The sequence below is a fragment of the Typopeltis vanoorti genome, chromosome 1 (assembly GCF_054136105.1).
Source record: "Typopeltis vanoorti isolate ZY-2024b chromosome 1, IOZ_Tvanoo_1.0, whole genome shotgun sequence".
Taxonomy (NCBI): domain Eukaryota; kingdom Metazoa; phylum Arthropoda; class Arachnida; order Uropygi; family Thelyphonidae; genus Typopeltis; species Typopeltis vanoorti.
This window is the reverse complement of record NC_143549.1, coordinates 104631569-104638376: the sequence shown is the minus strand read 5'-3', so window position 1 is coordinate 104638376 and position 6808 is coordinate 104631569. Positions and strand designations below refer to the sequence as shown.

Below are 6808 nucleotides of genomic sequence, written 5' to 3'. Positions count from 1 at the left end.
TTCTTTATAAAAGAAGGTTTTTAACGTTCTTTAGATATTCATTCGAAGTTCATAAAAGTTTATGGACACTCTTCTCCTTCGTTTTCGACAATTAAGAAATTGGCTTCCAGAGTTTAAACGTGGCCGTGCCAGCCTTGAAGAACGTCCAAAAAGTGTAACAACACCAGAAATCACTGATCAGGAGCATGATATGGTATTGGATGACTAGCGAGTCAAAGTGCGTGAAATAAAGCATTTCAAAAGGACGTGTAGGATATATTTTGCATGAAGAATTGCAAATGAAAAAGCTTTGCGCAAGATGGGTGCTGCGCTGGGTACAGCAGTTCGAAAACGCACTCAAATGAAAAATCTCTGAACAGTGGGAACATTTTAAGAAGAATAAAACAGATTTTGTGCGTCGATTTATTACTATGGATGAGACTTGGTTTCACCATTACACACCAGAATCCAAACAACAGTAAAACAGTGGACAGAAGCCGGTTGTTCAGCACCAAAGAAGACAAAGTCGGTTCCATCAGAACCGACAGGAAAGGTTATGGCATCAATGTTTTGGGATGTTAAAGGCATTTTGTTTATTAATTATCTTGAAAAGGGTAAAACAATAACCCGGTAATATTATTCCGATCTTTTAACCAGACTAGACGAAACAATTCATGAGAAAAGACCCGGTTTGCAGAAGAAAAAAAATCATCTTTCATCAGGACAATGCACCTGCCCACAGAAGTGTCTTGGCAATGGGAAAATTAAGGGATCTGCACTATGAATTGTTGGAACATCCACCGTATTCCCCAGATTTGGCTCCCTCTGACTTCTATTTCTTCCCAAAACTAAAACTCTTTCTCGCTGATCAGCGTTTAATTCGAATCAAGAGGTGATTGCAGCTGTAGAGGAATATTTTGCACATCTTACTGAGAACCATTACAAGGTTGGAGTATCGCTGGAATTAATGTATTAGTCTGAAGGGATATTATGTTGAGAAATACAAATAATGCTGGAAATTATAAATTCGTTTTTTTTTTTTTTTTTTTTCATTATTAGGCCGAGAACTTTTCGGACCACCCTCGAATAAATCCAACACAAAGTCTATTGCAAAATTATGCCGTTGGAAGAACCTAAAGAAATCTATAGTTGAATTTATAATTCATGAACAGCATTATCAGGAGTTGTTAGTGGTTCTGTAACAGTATATATAGAAAAACGTGAGGCATTTGTTTTGTATTTTGTGGATTGTTATTAAACATATAAAATCATTCTCTAATGACGAAGTAGTTTAAGACTATACAAGTGAGGTTACAGCTTCTTTATTAGAAATAAACACGATATAAGTGAAAATTTCCATTTCACTTGCACCATTTTGTTGTAAGTGAACTTCTACGATGTTATAAGTATTCTATTGTCAATTTCTACGATCACCAGAAAGGCAGACATTGCAAATTTAAAGACACAGAGAATACACACAAAACCGCAGCATTTGTTTCATAGCCATGGCTTTGTAAGAAACACGTGATGAGAGGACACGACAGAGGTATTAGTTTTCGTGTGACATTTCTTACAATGAGATCTTTCAAGAGAAGCTATAGACAACTATCTCTGAAAGACAGAACTCGTGTAGAACTGTACGACGCTCTACCTTGATTCCTCAACTCTAATGAAAATAGGCAGCAACAAAATCATATCACAATACACATCGGCATATCCTTCTATGCTTGACACTAACAATGGTTGACTCAGATTCACAAAACGGACATCTCAGCTCTAATGAGTTAGCACGGTGTCATCTTGTCAGAAACGTGCATCTTCTGTCAGAGTATTTCGTGCGATAAATTGAATTTCAGTATTGTAGGTGTCGTACAGAGAATGATAATGATAATGAACTTTATCCCGCGCAATCCTCACTTCAGTATAGCGAATTGAAAACAATTCGTAAAGAAATCGAAGCAGAGAGTGAGCTAAACATAGTCTGTCTTCTACAAGTTTCACGCATTGGATGAAATAAAGACAAATTTTATTAATTCTGAAAATTTATCAACAAAACGATTCCCTCAGATTTTTCGAAACTGGCCAAAATATATGTATTATTGCATTTGCTGCTGACCTCTTCTACCGCGTAATCAATCCATGTCGGTTAGCTGATGATTCATTTGGCGAAGATGCTTTCCAATTCTTAAGTAGTTTTCCGAAAGAAACTTATGAAAGTTACTTAAGAAACTTCCAAAAGAAACTGGTTTTCAACTTAAACAATGAACTCTTACATTTTCCCACTCGCAATCTAAAAAATTACAAGAAATCGGTGTTAAAGTTGATAAATTTTGCAATATATTATCAAAATTCCAAACTGAATTAAAGAAAAAAGGTGCGTGAAAAACATCTAAATTACTAACTAAATTTGACAGGAAAAAAAAAAAAAAAAAACGTGCCCCAAATGGAATGAGCAAGTCTTCGGTGCTAAAAATTACTGGATTATAGACGGTCATCATTGAAATTAACAAAAAATCTCTTCAAAAGGTGAAATTAATAACAAAATGTGTGATTAAGATATCCTGAGTTCAAAAACTTTCCATAAAATGTGCAAAATATTCCGATCTACTTAATCCTCGCATAGCGAGGCTACTTTTTTGTAACATGAACTTCAAAAAAAAACAAAAAAAAAACAGCGGATTAACTGTTATACTATTCCATATTATAGTATAGCATTATTAGTATTATTAATACTATTAATATTATTAATATAGTATAGCATTATTAATATCTATAGTATTTATTTACTAGCATTTGTTATACTATAATTATACTATACTATACTATACTATACTATACTGCTAAAATATATCATACTATAGTATTAGTAGTTATTTATAATATTTATTCTTATAGTAATATTATATTATTATAATATTTCATATTATCTTATAGTATATCCCGGAAACTGGATTTTTTCATCTTGCATACGGGTAAATCCGCCGAGAGAACGCAAGCAATTTAGAGACAAAAAATACTGTTGTTGGTGGTGGTGATGATGGTCGGTAGATGGCGTTATGTGATGGTAGCAGTGTTGCAGTATGCAATTGAAGGTGTAAACCCCCAACGATGAGTCCTTGAACTTCTTGGGGGCATTCAGATAATAATAATAATAATAATAATAATAATAAAAATATCATATTTTAATCAAGGCTCGAGATACAAAAGTCTTTTTTTTTACGCTGAACTAGTGAATACTTCCATCAGGTTGTTTTAGTAATTTTTTTTTATTTTAATTTTTCTAAATGTTATGAATTTTCCCTTGCATTGTTCCTTAGTAATTATTATATACAAATAAACCTATTCTATCAATAAACTAGAAAGGTATTTTTTCCACTTTCTCTACTTCGAAATGTAAACAGCACATAAGTAATCATCAAGAAATTATGTCAAATATTTTTATATTTTCAAAATTCGCGAGTGTATATTGCATATTCCAATTCTGTAACTACTGTTTAGTTAGCATTTTTTTAAAAATTAAATTAATTTTTTAATATTAGCCTCTACCCCCCCCCCCCCCCACGAGAGGTCCAATGACTTATGACACGACAGTTCAGTGTTAGGCTATCAGAGTTCTTTGGACTTCAACTGTTTTGATGCTCCATTAGAACAGTTGGTAGTTGAAAATCAAATGATGGATTGGATAATAGAACTTTCTCTCTCAAATGTTCTTATCTATTTAAACATTTCGGATAAGATATATAGACAGTATAAACAGTTTGTAATGCTGCATCATTTTTTACTCAAAGCTGCTTATTGCTTCATATATAATGCAAGTTTACGTCTCTGTCTATTTATTTAATCACTTTTTTTCTTTTTTTTTGCGTAACAAGAACATAATGCCTTTTTCGTGCAATTGATTAACGGCACCACATTAGCCCTTCATGACGTCCACTACGTAACAAAAAAAAAAAAAAAAAAAAAATAGAAAACAAACTTTGGAATCCCTAGGTGAAAAGTCACAGACAAGTTTTCTTATTGATCAACCAAAAGTCCGTAAGTATTTGGAAGTAATGGTGATGTACGCCCTCGCTTGTTGTCTGTTGTCTCAAAGGTATTAGCACCAGTGACAGGAGAAACTATGCGATCGTTACTATGATAAAGGAACTCTGCTTCGGAGATATACTAGCGGGCCTTGGAGAAGATCCCGTCTTCGATCCGCTGGCGTCCCTTGCCACCTACTATTGGACAAGCAGTTCCGTCGTGGCGATCTGTAAGTCTTTAGGCTTCTTCATCTGTAATCCTGAGGGAAAACGCAAAACCATGCCAAAAAGCCAGAGGCACAAGCCTATAATTAACATTGAACTTCTGTAATACACGAAGTGCAGCATCAGCTATAGTGATCTTGATATCATTGTTAATGGGTTCTTCACATTGCAGCTTTTGCACTCACGTAAACACACATTAATATTTTAATAGTATTTTATTCGAGATATTATTGTTTTCGGTATTTTAATTCAGGCCATGGTTACTCTGCTGCTAACAAAGGTTTCCTATATCTTTTTTTATCAAACTTCGTAGTTTGAATTTTAAAAATGAAGTAATATTAACTAGCCGTCTAAAGTGAAACGTTCCTTTCTTATTCGAAATTACTGACTCACGTGAAATGACTACAGAATTCTGTTTCATATTTTCATAATGCCATAAAAACATATAAAATCAACTAAATATTTAGTTAAGAAAAAATAAATAAAGAAAGTAAACAATAGTTCATGATTTTTTTTATTTAAACAACAAGAACAAAAGAATGGTGGCACTATAAAAACAAGATTCCTGAAAACCTTTCTGATAACGTAATGAATTTGCTCCAAGGATGTCAGGAGTTGCCTTTCTTTGTATCACTGTACTTGAAAAGATCCAATTAGAGTAGTAATTCGCCTTTCATTGTAATGTATTTTAATGTCCTGACAGTGATTTCAAACATGATGGGTTCTCATCGAAAAATATGGCAGTAAATCTAAAAAAAACCACGTTTGCAGTATTTTTATGTGCAATAGCCCACGCAGAATTTATTTGATATAAGCCTTGTGCCCTCCTTTCCTGTACGGGGGTGATAGGAAAATAATAAAGAAAACTTATTTTATTCACAAAGGAAGTCGATGGAACTCCATAACCTTAAATCCTTCCTTGTTTCATGTTTTAAGCTTAGACCCACACTGAACCATGCATGCATTCGAAACCAAATCCGCCAGAAAATAATGGTTAATCTGTTAATTTTTCTATGTATATATTGCATGTATTCTTTTGGTCCGTTTGCCTGTTTTGTGGGATGAAATAGCCGAGAATGCCAAAGTAAAACAAAACTTTAATGTAATTTCTCTGGTCCCAGAATGTCACACTAACAATGTTAGTCACTGCTACTATCTCATGATAGTTAAGGGTGGATATCGATTGCCCATCAATTTTCAAAAAGTTAGTTTGGGCTAAACGATCTCCTCTACTCCCTTTGCAAAATAAACAAAAATTAAAGACGTTAGCGGATTTCTTTTATTTTAGAGACATGTGTTGGCCGATTACACCTATATAAAGAGGATAACTAAGAACTTGCCACGCCTTTCGATCGAGATGTTGAACTAGATCTGCTGTGTGAACATCGTCATAATGGAGAAAGATTTCAGTCTATAGCAAATATGGACGTTTCTTTTGCACAAATGCTGTGCAAGCATACTGCGACATAATCGCCACTGAAAGTACGCTATTCAGGCAGGAACTCCACAAAATCTCAAAATACTTTCAATATCTCAAAACAATTCTCAAAATACTTATTCTAGCGTGAAAACGGGCAAGTTAGAAACAATTTACATAACACACTAACGGCCAATGCAGTATCACCATCTTACGAAAATATGGAAAAAAAAACACTTCGAGAATTCCTGTTTTATTGATACATTCTAAAAGGTTCAAAACACCATAATATGTGAAATAAAAATGTTGTCACGCTTTTAGCTTCTTCTCATATCTTACCTTACTGCAATTTGTTATGAGATGCAAAATCAGACTTTTCATTAAATTCTAAGCATATTCACTTTCAATACTGTGAAAATAACAAGTAATGAGTATCTTCTTAATACTAAAGTGTTATTTTCTGTAAATTTTTAGAAATTTCCTGAAATCGTTACTTATAGCATTTAACTAAATGTTAATACATGCCAAAAAATTATATTCTTCGAATCATACTTATATAAATATATTTTGGACTGAATATTGTTTAAGTTGTCCGCGTGGCCTAATGGATAAGGCGTCTGACTTCGAATCAGAAGATTGCAGGTTCGAGTCCTGCCGTGGACGATGTTTTAACTTCATTTTTGTCATTGATCGATTTTTATTATCTTAAAATGCAGAAAAGTGTTTCATTTCATCACACGCTGGTTGATCTTCCTTAAATACACGTAACTATGCTTTAACATTATTTAATCGCCCACTTACGATAGTCCGATCAACTTAAAGAATGCCCCTGAATTCATAACACACAACTAGCTATCTACGAGTATAATTAGATGACAAGAGTAAAGAAAATATTTTATTGAAAATACAGCATTTATTTATGCAATATTTTAGGGAGGAAAATGTTGATTGTGTAATCAGCGGTTGGGAATTAACTTCTTGTATATAATGATCGAAAAACGAAACAGTTATCAGAGACTTCATATTCAAATTCAAATGGTATTTTTAAATTTAAAATTATATAAAAGGCATCCTTTTATGTAACGAAAGAGCAACAACTCATTAAATTTGTACATATGTAGTAGTGCACAAACTAGAGACAAAATCGATAAAAATGGGATAAAAA

At 33.3% G+C, this 6808-nt stretch overlaps 1 non-coding gene across 1 annotated transcript; it reads left to right on the top strand.

Annotated features, from left to right (window-relative positions):
• The first annotated feature begins 6233 nt into the window (after nt 1-6233).
• TRNAR-UCG (transfer RNA arginine (anticodon UCG)) lies at nt 6234-6306 on the top strand. The gene has a single exon. It is a non-coding gene; the product is annotated as a tRNA-Arg (tRNA).
• Nucleotides 6307-6808: the final 502 nt, after the last annotated feature.